Raw genomic sequence first — 16,831 nt, 5'->3', positions numbered from 1 at the left:
TGTTCTTCTTCGTGAAATGCCCTTCCAGTCTTTTTCATTTGGGGAATGTATATTCACTTTCTAAATTCCATGTCAAAGATCATCCCCTACCTTTCCTGTGCTCCCAGGCAGAAATGGTTGTTGCTGAGGGCTCTGTTAAAAGTCAGGCTAGCATTGGTACCTTTAATCATCCCAAAGCACTGTGACTTCCTTGAGTTGAGGGGTTGTTTCTTGTTCATTTCTGTATCCTTGGTGCTTTGTACAGGTCTACACATTCATAAGGGTAGAACTCACTCCCCTCTAATCATAGGGTAGAAATGTTTTAGTTGTCCAGATTTTAGATAATGATGATATTTGTTAAAAAGGGATCTGTTAGAAACACATGCTCTGGATTTTTGGTTTCATATAGTTTTTCCCGTTTCATACAATCTGAGGGTAAATGTGGGGGAATTTATGTTGCTTTCAAATAAGCTGTACTCCATAATCAGCAATATCTTCCTTTCGAGTAGAATATATGACTGGCATTTTGCCATGTAGGTGAAGAGAGAGAGGTTCAGACATGGCTGAGAAAGCCAGTGTAAGCTGAATAAAAAGAATGGGATCAAAAAGGCAGGACTGTTGTCTTTAGTACAAAATGATGTTTTCTTAAAATTAGGTGTGTTGTCCCAAAGCTGCCTTCAGGCAGGTTTTACTTATGTAAACTGCATATATTCAGAATCTAGATTTCGACTGACCTTAGCTTCAAAGACAGGTATTTTTATGTGAATAAGCTCTTTCATCCATTTTTAGATCAATCATCATTTTCTTAACAATTAAGGCACATTTATCTCTTCTGCATTCTTTAAATATAGTAGAAGAAAAACAGAGTTCTGAATTAATCTAGTTCCTCTCAGTACTTGTAGTTTAAAGAATTCCCTTAAAATTAAAAAAAAATCCACATAATTTGTACAAAAATTTTAAAATGTAAATCAGCAGAGGCACCTAGGTGGCTCAGTCAGTTAAATGCCCGACATCAGCTCAGGTCGTGAGCTCACAGCTTGTGAGTTTGAGCCCCATAATTGGGTTCTCTGCTATCAGCACAGAGCCTGCTTTGAATACTCTGTACTCTCTGCACTCTCTGCCTCTCCCCCAATTCGCTCTCTCTCTCTCTCAAAAATAAACATTTGAAAAAAAATGTAAATCAGCAAAACACACACCTATAATATTGATATCTGGAGATAACCACTGTTATGTTTATTGGCTCATTTGTCAACAGATATTTCTTGGTGTATAAACTTATTCTAGAGATTTTTGTTGAATTATATATACACTCCACACATTTTTATTCACAGAAATGGAATCATAATAATAATATCCTTAATGTACTATCAGTACTTAATGTACTATTTGTACAACTTTATTCCAGCCATTCTGTTGTATGATTAGTTACCAGTTCATTATTGTTACTTAGGGCTGTTTCTAAAGGTTTATTATATAACAAAGATGCAAGGAACATGCTGTAGATACTTCTCTGTCTTCTTGTCCAATTTTTTCTTTAGGAAAATTTTTAAATGAAAAATTCTGGCAAAAAAAAAGGAATGTGATTTTTAAAGATTTTGGTGCATTTGGCTATTTTTGCTCAGAAAGATTTTGAGTACCTGTTTTTTCCATACTTTTACCAATATGTTATCAATCTTTAAAACTTTGCTAATAGATATTTAAAAAAATTATACATTGTTACAGCTTTTATTGACTTATTGTGTTGAACATTCTTTATATTTGTTGTGCATCCAGGATTCTTCCTTCATGAATTGCCTGTATACTTTTTTTGCCCCACCTTTAAAATTGGAAGTTATGCTTATTCTTATTGGTTTATAAAAACTCAATATATATTAAGACATTAACTTCCCTATGTAGTAAAGATAGTCCTAAGACATTAATGTTTTATTTATATTTTTTTGTCTATTACTCTTATATTACTCATTAGAGAACTTTCATGAAAAACAAAGGAGAAGTCATAATATTGTTTTTAATGTTGAATTTTTTTTTCTGAGACTCTGATTTGTTTTTCCTTTCAGGGTATGTAAATTGAAAGCCAGAAAAGTGCTGATCAAACTGAAGATCTAGATATGAAATCCAAAAAGCAATATGCTCAGTCCTTTCTAACAAAAGGGCTTCATTTTCACTTCTGTATTCTCCTTTTGGTACTATGTGACACCATGTGAAGATATTTCCATAAAAGGTAAATGTTTATATGCTAAGGGAATATTTGTACAGTTCCACAGTTTGTGGATTTTGAGAAATGAGTAGTGGTGATATTCAATATGTTTGGGAAGGATTTTCTTTGCAGCTCTGGATAAGAAATATGTACTTGGGTATTCTTGTAACCCAGGCAGAGAGATGGACTCTTCCAGCACTAAGAAGAAACATGACTCCAGGGCAAAAGTTTTCTCTATCAGGTCTTGAAATAGGAATGGATTCTCTTTCCTACTCATTCTCTTCCTCCCCACTTTCTCCTTCTCCTTTTCCCATTCCTCTTTTCTTTTTCTTTCTCTTTCTTTCTTTCTTTCTTTCTTCTTTCTTTCTTTCTTTCTTTCTTCTTTTCTTGTTTTCAGTCAGGTTATCATGAATAGATTTTTGTGTTACTTTTTCATCCAAATGAAATATTTCCATTTCATCTCATTTTTTTTGTTCTTAATATGAATTTGTTTAAAGTAATATATATTCTCTTCTATCTCAGTTCTTTGTTTCTTAGACTTGGATGACCTTTCAGTCCAATAGAATTATTCAAATATTGACTGTTATTTCAATAGGGATAGAATTATTAAGTATATATGCATGTTTTAGCCTTTAAAAAAACTTAAATTTTGGGGCTCCTGGGTGGTTCAGTCAGTTAAGCAATTCGACTTCAGCTCAGGTCATGATCTCACAGTCTATGAGTTCGAGCCCGACATCAGGCTCTGTGCTGACAGCTCAGAGCCTGGAGCCTGCTTGGGATTCTGTGTCTCCCTCTCTTCTGCCTCTCTTTCACTCGTGCTCTGTCTTTCTTTCTCTCTCAAAATATATAAACACTAAAAATTTCTTTAAAAAGTTATATTTTCCCATCATTCACATTATGTGTGTTAGCAATACAGCCTGGGGAAGTCTCACTCTGTTTGAGCACCATCTGAAGTCTTGAAGGAAATTACCAAAAAAAGTTTTCTTCAGCCTAGAGGAAGAGCTGATATTCTATCTACAGCATTTTGAAAACAGAACCTCCAGGGTTGCCTGGGTGGCTCTGTTGGTTAAGCATCTGACTCTTCGTTTCGGCTCAGGTCATGATCTCACGGTTTGTGAGTTCAGATCTCACGGTTCATGGGTTCAAGAACCCTGTTGGGCTCTGCGCTGACAGTGCAGAACCTTCTTGGGATTCTCTCTGCCCCTCCCCTACCCGCACTTTCTCTCAAAATAAATAAATAAACTTAAAAAAAATAGAACCTCCACAAAAACTTGTGTCAAAAGAGGTAGCTGTAGCAATGAACAGTTAGAGAACATTCATGGAATGGTTAAGAGTTCATGATACTTAGCCAGCTATCTTATGCAGAGCATTTATCTTAGTGGACTCTGATTTTTTTCTTCAAAATATTATATACAAAATTTCATAAAGTAGGGCTATAGTTAGTGTATTACAAAAAAGTCTTACTTTTTCCTCTTTGCGAGATATCTGTATTAGAACACTAATCCATGCTGGTTGGGACCATGTCTCATCTATGGCCTAAGCCTAGTATTTCTAAATTCTCATCAGATCATAATCTTTGGGATTCAGGAATAAGAGATCAAAATTCCCAGGAATTCTCAAGAATTCCTGAAATCATATGTTGTTTTTGTCTTTAAAGTACTTCCAAACATTCTTCATATTCTTTACTCATTATTATAGACATCTAAACATTTAATGGGTAAAAAGTAGTAAGTTTGATAGTATTACTATGAACTTTTTTTGCCTACAGCAAATATTCAAATGCTGTAAAATACCTGCCAACATTATTGGGTAGTATTCAGATGATGTAACATTTAGAACTCTCTCTTTGTTTAAGTTTACTTATTTATTTTGAGAGAGAGAGAGAGAGAGAGAGAGAGAAAGAGAGAGAGAAAGAGAGAATGCATGCGAGTGGGGCAGGGGCAGAGAGAGAGAGAGAATCCTAAGCAGTTTCTGCACTGTCAGTATGGAGTCTGAAGTGGGGCCTGACCCCATGAATCTTGAGACCATGACCTGAGGCTAACTGACTGAGCCACCCAGGTGCCCCTAGAGCTCTTAATACTACACAGAATCATATCTCAAAATTGCCAATTTAAAAACTTATATTGCTGGGGCGCCTGGGTGGCGCAGTCGGTTAAGCGTCCGACTTCAGCCAGGTCACGATCTCGCAGTCCGTGAGTTCGAGCCCCGCATCAGGCTCTGGGCTGATGGCTCAGAGCCTGGAGCCTGTTTCCGATTCTGTGTCTCCCTCTCTCTCTGCTCCTCCCCTGTTCATGCTTTGTCTCTCTCTGTCCCCCCCCCAAAAAAATAAACGTTGAAAAAAATTTTTTTAAAACTTATATTGCTTCCAAAACTTGTTATTTCTTGGGATACCACTCATAAGATTTGTTTATTCTGTGTGTATAAATGTACTAATGTACATTTGTACTAATGTACTAATGTACTAAATGTATTTATTTTATTCACAAAAACGACTCATTCTTAGCATCAGGCAGCATCATGAATGTTGACTTTTAATATGGCATACAAGCCAGACTGATGGATTAGATCTTGACCTCTTCTTCCCTCTGTGTTCCTGTTCAGCAGAGATGGACTTTAACCTTCAACTCTGTGCATTAACATTCCCTGCTTCTGCTTTCCACCTAATGTCAGTGAAGTTTTTTAAATCAGAACACCTCTACAGTGATGGCCACATTTTAATTCTTGTAGAAGAATTAGGATATTCCTAATTTCTCAACAGATTTTCTTGAGATTTAGAAAAAAACACACAAATCTCTCAAGATCTACTACAAAGGAGTTCCCCCATGGATGCACTACCCAAGCCTGACTCTTCCAGGGTGGACCAAGGCTGCTCCTTGAAGACCCACATTGGGTGGAAGGCAGAGTGACATGACAGGGCCACACAGATTGGGGTTCAGGAGCCCCAGATTTTAATCCTGGGTGCTCTACTGACAATAGTCGTGTAACCTGGAGGCAGTTTTCTAACTTCTCAGATCTTCCACTTGCACATAGTTGAAATGAAGGGCTCTTGTTGTTAGTTTAAGAGAAACTGATGGTGTGTAGGAGAAAAAAATAACATTCTATTTTTGTGAGGCCTCAAGGTCACTGCGAGGGGCAGGAGAACAAAGATCTGGCAGGAAAGTCTCCTTGGGTAGAGAGTGGGTTCTGATAAACCCCCAAGGAGAAGCTGCTGGCTGGTGGTCCTTCTTTTGTATTTTCCTGGGTGTGCTCCAGCCAGTGGTGCAATTGGAAACTGGGGGCTGCAGCCAGGAGCAGACCCCAGCAATCTGACTAGTTAACCTGACTTGCCTTTCATTCAGACATTTTAGGATTCTTTGTGATAAATCCAGACCAGAAATAAACTTTATTGGTTAGTATACCAAATAATGATAAAATAATAAAAAATCTCTATCGTAGGACCAAGTTCCTAAGCTGAAAACAGCAACAGCTATTATCACTTTGAATGTTTTGGAGATTTGATGGACCATGGTGGTGTGGGAGAGCAGTATGCTTTTCCTCATAAAGGTAAAGGGGTTAGTGGTAAGTATATTTCAGTGAAAATTAATAATAAATGTTAATTTGTTTCTGAGACAACACATGTTCTTTAATGTAGTTAGGTGCTGCTGTTTGCTTATCTAGGTTTATCAAGTTAACTTGTTTCAAGTAGGAGGGTCCCTGAACAGTGCAGGAGGAGATAGATTAGAAAAATATTTTGGGAAAGAGATAACTAGCTTACATTACCTTTGAATGTTTAAATTGCTATAAAGCGTTTACCATCCACAGAAGAATTAAAACTTCTTGGTGAACAGTCTCAATTTCACAAATATAATTAAAGTAGGTTACATATCACATACACACACACACACACACACACACACACATCATATTCCTCCTTCCAGTGTCTGAAGTCTGCCCAGAGAGCCTTCAGGTCATCAAGCACTTCCTGAATATTTCTGCAACACCTTATTCTTTGCCCATCAGAGCAGAAATCCAAAAAACTGCATGTTCTTTGTGAGTACAGGTCACATGGCTGGCTGTCCATTTCATGGCTGTATCCTAACCAGAATGAATACACAGAGAGTAACATAGAGAATGAACTCAATACATATTTACTGTGGGCCAGATGCTGGGCCAGATATATCACAGACAAAATCTTACTCAATTCTTTCAACAACTTTTTAGGATAGGAATTATCATCCCAATTCTACTGATGAAGAAACTGAGGCCTTGAGAAACTAAATAATTCATGGATAATAACAGGGCTACAGCCAGTTCTTTAATATGGCCCACTGGCCATGTGAGTGCATTTACTGATTCAAAGACATGAAGGACACATTCACTGACCTCAAAGATCTTACTCTTGAGTAAAATAATTCTATGTATATATCCAGTCATAGTCACTAATTCTTGGGAATAAAATACAACACCTGCTTTGTTCTTGAGAGATTTTTAAAGAGGCACTCTTTAGAAACATTTTGCATAATAAAATTTTTCCATAGGTTTCCTGCAGGTGGGGTAACTCTTGCCTTTGTAATTTTGTTACACATTTTTCAAGAGGATACCACATATTTGAGCTTGGTTTACTGGCTGATTCTTTATAGCTCTTTGACATTTACTGGTCTTTCTTAAAATTAGTATCTTTAAATTTTGATTTATTAAAACCTGCTCAAAGCAACTTAAACTAAAAAGCTTAGCATAATCAAATTATATGGCTACACAGAACACACGCTAACACATTTGTAGTTAAATATTTCATGATTATTTTTTGTAGTAGGTGCTGAAAGTAGCTTATAAGGTGATATAATAAATTGCAGAAGGATGAAATCAACAGCATTTTGGAAGAGAGGCATTTTCTAAGTTTTTGTTTAAATTCAGTTACTTAACATATAGTGCAATATTAGGTTCAGTAGTAGAATTTTGTGATTCATCACTTACATACAACACCCAGTGCTCATCACAAGTGTATTCCTTCATACCCATCACCCATTTAACCCATCCCCAGCCTACCTCCCCTCCAACAAACCTGTTTGTTCTCTAGAGTTAAGAGCCTGTTTTATGTTTTATTTTTTAAAGAATTTTTTAATGTTTTTATTTTTGAGAGACAGAGCATGAGCAGGGGAGGGGCAGAGAGAGAGGGAGACACAGAATCTGAAGCACACTCCAGGCTCCAAGCTGTCTGCACAGAACTTGACGCAGGGCTCGAACTCACAAAACCGCGAAATCATGGCCTGAGCCGAAGTCTGACTCTTAACCAACTGAGCCACCCACGTGCCCCAAGAGCCTGTTTTATAGTTTGTATCTTTTTTCCCCATGTTCATCTGTTTTGTTTTTTTATAACATTTTTTAAAGTTTATTTATTTTTGAGAGAGAGAGAGAGAGCAAGTGGGGTAGGGGCAGAGAGAGAGGGAGACAAAGAATCTGAAGCAGGCTCCAGGCTCTGAGCTGTTAGCACAGAGCCTGACGTAGGGCTTGAACCCACAAACTGTGAGATCATAACCTGAGCTGAAGTCGGATGCTTAACCCACTGAGCCACCCAGGCATCCCTTGTTTTTTAAATTCCACATATGAGTGAAATCGTATGGTATTTATCTTCCTCTGACTGACTTATTTCACTCAGCGTAATACACTCTACCTCCATCCATGTCATTGCAAATGGCAAGATTTCACTCTTTCTGATGGTTGAGTAATATTCACTTTCTCTATCCATTCATCAGATGGACATTTCAGTTCTTTCCATAATTTGGCTATTGTTAATAGTGCTGCTGTAAACATTGGGGTGCATATGTCCCTCTGATTCAGTATTTTTGTACCATTTCAGTAAATACCTACTAGTGCAATTACCAAATCATAGGGTAGTTCTATTTTTAACTTTTTAAAAAGCTTATTTTATTTATTTTGAGAGATACAGAGCATGAGTAGGGGAAGGGCAGAGAGATAGGGAGAGAATCCCAAGCCAGTTCCTGCTTGGGGTTCAATCTCATGAACCCTTAGATCATGACCTGAGCCAAAATCAAGAGTCAGTTACTTAACTGACTGAGCCATTAGGAGCCCCTATTTTTAACTTTTTGAGGAACCTCCATACTATTCTCCAGAGTGGCTGCACCAGTTTGCATTCCTACCAACAGTGTAAGAGGGCTCTCCTTTCTCTATATCCTCGCCAACAATTGTTGTTTCCTGTGTTGATAATTTTAACCATTCTGACAGGTGTGAGGTGATATCTCCTTATAGTTTTGATTTGTATTCCCTGATGACGAGTGATGTTGAGCATCTTTTCATGTGTCTGTTAGCCATCTGGATGTCTTCTTTGGAAAAATGTCTATTTATGTCTTCTACCTATTTCTTAACTGGATTATTTGTTTTTGGGGTGTGGAGTTTGATGAGTTCTTTATAGATTTTGGATACTAACCCTTTACAGAAATGTCATTTGCAAATATGGAAAAGAGGCATTTTTTTTAAGAGTTAGTTAGCAGTTGTGGGGGTTTATGGGATCAGGAATCATGAGTGGATGAAAGAGGATTTATAGATAACCCTGTTTCTTGGGGAGAGAATCAAGTCAGGGAAAAGAGTTAAGAGGCTATTCCGGGATGCTAATTGGATATTTGAAAGGGAGGGGGGTGCATGTGTGTGCCTTTCAAAGGACCTGTCTTTTCAACTTTAGACAGAACTTCTGACTTTCATAAGTCCTCCTTCATGACAAGTGCCATACACATGGATTCACCCAGTCATGTTTTGGGCCTGGCTACTATGCTTGCTTCTTGTAAATCCTTGGCTTTGGGCTGAATTTCCCACTCACGAATTTACTCTAGGATGCTGATATTCTAAGCTCTTTCAAGTTGAAGTGTACTAATGTGAGCTGGCATGGTCCATTCACATCTATTTCATTTGATGGACCATGTTTTATCACCTCATGTTTGACCTTAAGTAGCTGACATAGGCCTTTTCCTGGGTCAGGTCAGGATTTTCCTCTTCTGTCTTGCAGCAAATGCTCTTAAGGATTTGATTCTACCTTGCTGATCACAATGGAGCAGTGCAAGTCTGAGGAGGGGTGTCAGCATCCAGAATGGAAAGGAAAGATTGGTATTAAGGAGTACTTCAAATGAAAACTTAACAGGATATTGTAACTAATTGGATATGGGTGGTGAGAAGAATCTGTAAAAATAGGTTTTGTGCTTCAGAGACTGATGAAATGGTGCTATCTATAATAATATGAGTGGAGTAAGAAGAAGGGCTTATTTTGGGGTAAAAGATATTGACCTTAAGACATCAGTGGGGCATCTTGTCAAGTATGTATAGCAGAAATTTGTGGCTTTACAGTGGAAACATGAAAGAGCCAGGTCTGGGATAGAGGCTAGTGATTATTGAAGTTCTATGACTAGAAGAAGTTTCAACTAAAAGAGAAAAGAAGGTGGCTTTAAAATGGAAGCTTAAGGTATGCTCCCACAATGGAATGGCAAGAGGACAGGAGTCTTTGAAGGAGACTAAGCTAACCTTGTGAGAAAGGAAAGAGGACAACCAGCTGAGGGCTTTGTAAGAGAATATGAAGGAAAAGACAGTGCCCAAAAGTAAATGATCAAAAGTCAAGGAATGCAGAAAGCTTGAATGGTAAGAAGACTGACGATTGTATCTAATGGTCGGGAAATTGCTGCTCAGCTGGGAACAGTAGTATCAGGAGAGGGTCAGCCTAGTTTGTCTTGAGGCCTTGGAGGAACTGGATTCTGTAGGGGTAGGAAGAAGAAAAGAGCTTAAAATGCTATCCTGGTATGAACGTGAAACCAGCATGTATGGCCATGAAGAATGGGCTATCATGTGTGTCAACAGGGATGGTAATACATAACTAAACTTGAGACAGAAAGTTCTATCTCCATAAAGTTAGTATTCTTTAGCCACTAAGCAAAACAGAGTACAAAGGTTGGAAGCCAAAGAGATTGTAATGGTCTCATAATATAAAGTTAACCATACATAGTTATTGTTATAATTTAATCTATTTATTTTAATCCAACAACTCAGCACATTTCCAAGAATAAGCAAAAGCTGTTATACAAATTTGTACAAACTTAAGATCCAGGGCCAGAAAGACTAGGTCCAAAGATTTCAGTTGGAAAGGACAGTGAACACAAATGTTAAAGAGTGAAACTGTATTCTTAGCCTGAAATGCATTCCTTGGCCTTCCCTGTGCTAATAGTATCAGTGTTTGTGCAGCTGCCATTGACACTGAAGCAGGCACACACATTAGCATTTGATTAGAAATCTGTATCACATACATGGCTGATGATGGGCACCAACTTCAGCTGCACTTAACTTACGACACAAGTGAATGTGGGCAGGGATCTGACAGCTACAGAAAGAACACTACCTCTTCCTCTTCACTGGGCAAGTAGAATGACACATTGTCACTTAACCTCTGGGTTTCATTTCCTCATCAGAAAAATGAGGGAGTTGGATGAGATTATCTGTCTTCTCCTTCCAGAAGTAAAGTTCTGTAATTCTCTGACTCTAAGATTCATCTTTTTATATCCATTGAAGAATTAAAAGTTCACTACAAGATGTCTGCTGAACTTTTGATAAATTTATGTTTGAGAATAGGATGGATGAGTACAGTTTTTGCAAGCAGACAAACATTTATGTAGAATGGTAGTCTTTAAAATTACTAATTTTGTAAGTCCATTGTTAAAAAATGGAGCACAAACTTCAATTATTATATGCACATTTATTTATAAGTTATATGCATATATTTCTGGGTTTATAAAAATATTAAAAAATAGATACCAAAAAATGACAGACGTACAGCATAACAATAAAAATAAGTCAAAAGCAAACTTCTAGGGATTTCCCTCAACATTACATCTAAAGTATGATTTTGTACACTCCCTAGGACAAATACAACGTACTTTGGAGATGATTTTGAATAGGTATTTGCTATCTTAACACTAAAGACTTAATAGTGTGGGAAATAACTTTTCCACATTAGCAATTATTTTATTTGATAAGAAAGTCTTTCTAAAACCTAAATATATTAAATTATGAAATAAGAGGAAATTAATAAAACATGGTCATTGCTTGCTTTTCTAAAAGACAAATACTTCCAGACAGCATATCTGATAGTAACACCTGGAAGGTAAATCTGATTTTTACCAGCAACGTTAGCAGAAGAATCTGATTTCACATGAGGAAAAACCAGGATAATAACCAAAAATCCCACGCACTACATTTGATTGAAAATAATCAAGTAAGAACTTGAGTGTTACCACCTCTGTGGTGTAATTACTATTATTAAGCACCAGAGGGTTATTTCTGTCAACAGGACTACCTGCTTAGTAGCCATCTAATTTTCCTTGCTACCTTTGCCAACACTGAGATTGTCCTTGTGCTGTCAGCTGTATCTCTGATATAGCTTTGAATGTTTATGTTTGAGATTTTAGACTATGTAGAATAGATTCACATACTACCCTATTATAGACAGGGACATTCATTGGGGTCTAAGCTATCTAAATTGCTAACAATCTTCAATGCTAATTCACCTAATTCTACTGTTAGAACTAGAAGAGGCAAGAATGATTTTTCTGACTGGTCAAATATGTACGGCAAATGGTGGAAAATAAGGGTAGGCCTACAGGTCATAACTTTAAACAAATCTAAATAACTTGAATCAGATAAGAAGAAATGATTCACATCTACCATAACAAACATAAGACACATATCTATACTATCTCATGGTTTTAAGAAGGCATTGAACTTGTTGGCCCTTTACTCTAGAAAACAGTAGTTTAATATCAACTCTGTTAAAAATAAATTGCCCTTTTTAGCCAATATTATTCATTATATAAATAAATAAATAAATAAATAAATAAATAAATAAATGCATGCATGCATTTGTTCAAGTAATTGATTTTCTGTATTAGGATTCATCCCCAAAGCATGGTAACTCACTTTCAGCAAAACAGGACTGACAAGAGAGGCTGGACCTGGGTCTGTTCAGGGATCCTTCATCCTGGGCTGAAGAGCACAAAGTCAGGGGACACCTTTGTGGCTCATTTGGTTGAGTGCCCGACTCTTCATTTGGGCTCAGGTCGTGATCTCATGGTTCATGAGACTGAGCCCCATTTTGGACTCTGTGCTAATAGCACAGAAACTGCTTCAGATTATCTCTCCCTTTCTCTCTGTCCCTCCCTTGTTTTCATGCACACATTTGCTCTCCTCCCTTTCAAAATAAATAAATAAAGTTAAACAAAAAAAGAGAGATACAAAGTCAGTTCAGGAACCATATGGATTTCCATGGGTCAACCCTGATTCATTCTGATCTGCCCTGACCCATCCTTACCTGCTGTGGTCCATCTTTCTCATTCCCAATTGAGAAGGAGAATGAGGAAGTGCTTTTAACTGCAGTCAGGATTGATTCAGGTACAGAAGAAGGGTAGTATATAGCATTTAGTGTTTTATGAACAAAATAATACCTTCCAAGTTCTATTGCACAGAACTTGAAGGCCTCAGTTGGAGACCTATAAATGGCAGAATAAAAGTTTTTGTGGGAATGTACTTTTGCCATCCATTTATATCTTGTTCTGTATTTGGAAGGGCTGGAAGGATAAAATTTGCATTTCTCAGATTCCTTTGCAGCTAGGATTTTGGATGTATTATGATATGCAATTGAAAGAAAATTTAAAAGTAAAAGGAAATTAAAGGCTATCTTTTTGCAGCAGTGGCAGCTGACAGCCAAGCTCTGGACTCTCCATTTCCCTGTCTAGTCAGCAGCTTCATTACTGGGAGGGAGCCAAGTTTGTGTCAAATGCATTAGTAGTAGCAGTAATTGGCTAAAATCTGGTTCATAGCTGACCTTAAAACCAAAAGACCTGTGACTTATGCTTTTCTAATCCTTCCAATTATTGTGTAATCACCTGGTTTCCTGTATTAAATCCTTTTCTGCTGGAAATACCTAGATGGTCTCTGTGTTCTGTATTAAATCCAGAGACAGAGAAATGTTTGACCCATATATATCTCTGAAGGCAACCTCTATGTGGGTTGGAATGACTATGTTTGGGCACAACTACAAGCTTATTGGTTTTCAGATCAATATGTGTTTTGCCACAGTAGGTCTTTGCTGGGAAGTTAAAACTTTGAATACATGTTCTCTAACACCTATTAAAACTCAATTTACAAAACATACATGTTTGAGATAGATAGGTTAATTCTTCCTTCCTCTATTTCTTTAAGCTCTATTCCTGCATTAAAATTTCAAATGAAGTTATTGCAAGTTAAGTAAAGGACTTTCAAATGGCCCTTACATAACAATTAGAGTGACCAATTTCTATTAGCATTTATAGCCAGAAAAAAACATTTGTTTCCCTTGGTAATTTTTTTATTTAATTTTTTTAATGTTTATTTATTTTTGAGAGAGAGAGAGAGACAGAGCATGCGCAGGAAAGGGGCAGAGGGAGACACAGAACCTGAAGTAGGCTCCAGGTTCTGAGCTGTAAGCACAGAGCTCAACGCAGGGCTCGAACCCACAAACTGCAAAATCACCACCTGCGCTGAAGTGGGATGCTTAACTGCTTAACCGACTGAGCCACCCAGGTGCCCCTCTTTTGGTAATTTGATAATAAGAATGCTATAACCTTTCTTTCCCTTATTTTGCTCTGAGTCTCAAAAGCTCAAAGTCAAATTGGAAATTAACTATAGCACTCTTCTTGGAAAAATCATTTTTATTCTATTTCCTCTTGGTTTCTGATCATGTATCTTTATTTTAACTATTACATGAATTAAGAAATATATATATGGAATTTACTTAGAAGTAAGGAGTAAAGGATATCTGTACAATACATTAAAAACCAGAACCATTTTCTTCCCACTTTGTTTTAGTAACTGCTTTTAGCCTCATTGCTCTTCCATATGTAAAGTCTAACAGTATCATTTTATCTTTACCAGACACTGATGCAAAATCCTCTTGGATGGTGTGCTGTATACAGGAAATAAGAGCTCTAAGAAACTCTTCTGAAAACCAATTATTTTCTCAATGCTTTACAATGCTTTAGTCCTAAAGCTGATTCACAAAAATGTGTGATTCAAAGTGAAGCAAACGAGTATTATAAACAACAAAGAGTTAACCTTAAAAGTGAGAGTAAAAATGAAACATGAAAATCCCTCTCAGCTTTTTTCTTTCTAATATTCTCCTCACACAATTTCCTGTTAGTCTCTCTGGCTTTTCTGAGAGATATTATTTTCCTTTCCAGTACCAATTTCAGCAGTGATGGCCTAAAAGGTTCTGGTGCCCCAAGTGAGACTAGATTATAGGACTCCATATGGGGTCAAAGATAGGAGGGTTCTTAAGGATTTTTACCAACAAAATAAAAGCGGTGGGGTTTCACTTCACTTCAAAGTAAAGATACCAATACAAGCAAATGCTCCTCTTGTCATATTGATAAAGAAAGAGAAAGACCCCTCCTGTCATTCCGGTGGGGTCACTGACGACTTGAGTGGGAAATTGAACTATAAACTGGGTGTTTTGTGAAATTCTCTGATGAGTATATGCCAAGTGGAGTGGAGAACACACACATACACACACACACACACACACACACACACACACACACACACACTTTTGAGATTGAGAAAGAGATTCTTATGTGTTTAACAATACATGACTTTTAGTAGATGACTAGGAGGTAATAATATAAGCGCCAGAAGCTTCTGGGAAAGAGTTCACCATCAACCTCAAGTTTACCTCCTGTTGTGACACAGGAATTAAGTGATCACAGAGGGGAGGTAAGGAGCAATGAGAAATACACTATCTCCTGTCCATTTTTTTCTTTTTGAAGGAGTCTTGTTTTCTGGGGGTCCCTGTATCTTTCTGGAGGACCAGTAAGCAAAGGGGCTCCTAGACTTCTATCTTTGCCTTACTATTTACTCTCTCAATATGCACAAGTTGCTTCTAATGACTATTAGTAATCTTGCTCATTGGACAGTGGTAATCGTGAAAGAGGGAGGAAATAATTAGTGCTTTTGAGGATATTGGAGTAGTGACACAGAATGTTTGTATTCAGTTTTCCACTCTGATGTCCAGAAAGCCAAATATGAGTTTCATTAAGAATTGTTTTCCTTCACTTACCAGTATTCTTCTCATTTCCATAATAGGTAGAATCAAGACTAATTCAGAGAAGGCTTGCTTGCTTAGAAACTTGACTTCTTCAGGACCAGGAGAAAATGATACTAAGAGCTATAGCCAGAGGCTCTTTCTGGCTGTGTTCCTAGCTGGCACAGCACAGGTTTTGCAATCTTGATGGCAGACCTCAATGGTGTTCTTGTCACTTCACATCTTTAAACCTTTGCATTTTCATATGAAAAATAGGGATAATGATAGAGTATCTCATACGGTTGTAAGAATTAAATAAAATGATGCAGGTAAAGTGTTTAAAGCCTGGCACATACTTAGACTTCAAACGTGAGCTTCTGAGGCAGTTTCAGGGACTAACTCCTGCTGCTTCCAATATCCTTCTTGTGGTATCTCTTGTTCTCTCTGTACATCTATGCCTTGCTCTCCTCCCTGATGACTGGCTACTTATCCCTATATGTTTTATTTAAAATTTAGAGGGCGTTAATGTGATTAATTGATTAAGCTAATTACTATCTTTTTACTGCGCGGAATCCCTGAAAATCATCTGCCAGCTGAGGGTACTCACAAAGGAAAAATAATATGAGAATATGCTGTTATTACAAGATACTTTATTTGGGGACCATTAAAAATGCCAATCAGTTATTATTAATGCTTCAATAGTCTCCTCTATTAATTAGTCTTGCATATTCAGGACTGAAATTAGGATTATGATATACTTGTGTTATTTTGTTTTATTTTTCTTTCTTCCTCCCTCCCTCCCTCTCTCTCTCTCTCCCTTTCTTTCTTTTCTTTCTTCCTTTCCTTCTTTCCTTCTTTCTTTCTCTTTCCTTCTTCCTTCCTTCCTTTTCCTTCCTTCCTTCTTCCTTCCTTCCTTCCTTCCTTCCTTCCTCCCTCCCTCCCTCCCTCCCTCCCTCCCTCCCTCCCTCCTTTCTTTCTTTCTTTCTTTCTTTCTTTCTTTCTTTCTTTCTTTCTTTCTTTCTTTCTATAAAAATGTGGAATGCTTCGGGGCGCCTGGGTGGCGCAGTCGGTTAAGCGTTCGACTTCAGCCAGGTCACGATCTTGCGGTCGGGGAGTTCGAGCCCCGCGTCAGGCTCTGGGCTGATGGCTCAGAGCCTGGAGCCTGTTTCCGATTCTGTGTCTCCCTCTCTCTCTGCCCCTCCCCCGTTCATGCTCTGTCTCTCTCTGTCCCAAAAATAAATAAATGTTGAAAAAAAAATTAAAAAAAAATGTGGAATGCTTCACAAATTCACGTGTCATCCTGGCACAGGGGCCGTGCTAATCTTCTCTGTATCCTTCCAATTTTAGTATATGTGCTGCCGAAGTGAGCACTATGTATTTATTTTTTTTACTTTAGAGTTTTTTAAAGTTTATTTAAGCAATCTCTCCACTCAGTGTGGGGCTCATATTAGAACCCTGAGATCAAGAGTCACATGCTCTTCTGACTGAGCATGCCAGGTGCCCCTTACTTTAAGTTTTTTAAACTCTAGTTACCAAACAGCATTATACTAGTTTCAGGTGTACAATATAGTAAC

General features: G+C 37.6%; 1 non-coding gene across 1 annotated transcript; it reads right to left on the bottom strand.

Annotated features, from left to right (window-relative positions):
• Positions 1 to 16,521: 16,521 nt before the first annotated feature.
• Positions 16,522 to 16,628, bottom strand: LOC115509573. Its single transcript, XR_003967437.1, has one exon. It is a non-coding gene; the product is annotated as a U6 spliceosomal RNA (small nuclear RNA).
• Positions 16,629 to 16,831: the final 203 nt, after the last annotated feature.

This window comes from Lynx canadensis, chromosome A2, assembly GCF_007474595.2.
Source record: "Lynx canadensis isolate LIC74 chromosome A2, mLynCan4.pri.v2, whole genome shotgun sequence".
In the NCBI taxonomy this organism is placed as follows: domain Eukaryota; kingdom Metazoa; phylum Chordata; class Mammalia; order Carnivora; family Felidae; genus Lynx; species Lynx canadensis.
This window is presented reverse-complemented; position numbering and strand designations above follow the sequence as displayed.